Genomic DNA, 571 nt, shown 5'->3' on the forward strand with positions numbered 1-571 from the left:
TGCCCTTTTGATTTCTTACAGTTGATTGAACTAAGGGATGCATCTTCCTGGAGTAGGTGGATGCATCTACCTGTGGTAAGTGTTCTGCTTGTAGGTCTTTCTACTATTTGGGTGAGAGCTAATCCACAGAAGTGAGTCCAGTTCCAAGTCCAAAGGAAAACCCAACGCCATACTATCAGGGGTTTCACCAGTCTCCATCCAACAAGAAATTATGGTCATTGTTGTGTTTTTGAACTTTGTTCCACATTTTTCCTTCCATTCTATCCAGGATATCCAATGTTTATCTCTTTCTTTGTGGTTGGCATTGGTAGGTGGGCACCATTTAGTTCAACTGATCTCAGAGTCACAAAGGCTGAGTTTCTAGTAGTCCATTAGACCTTTGGACTAATTGTTTCAAAATGTTTTTGTTACTACATGCTGCTCTAACAGAAAATATCATAAATGGGTGGCTTTAACAAAGCCAAGGGAGTTTATTATCTTGTACTTCAGAACGCTAGAAACCTGAGTTCAAAGTGCCAAGCTCTAGGGGCTGAGTGATTTTGGGCTTCAGTTCTGCTTCTTGCTCTGGACC

This window comes from Orycteropus afer, unplaced genomic scaffold, assembly GCF_000298275.1.
Source record: "Orycteropus afer afer isolate SDZICR_OR568_19922 unplaced genomic scaffold, OryAfe1.0 scaffold01429, whole genome shotgun sequence".
Classification (NCBI taxonomy): Eukaryota; Metazoa; Chordata; class Mammalia; order Tubulidentata; family Orycteropodidae; genus Orycteropus; species Orycteropus afer.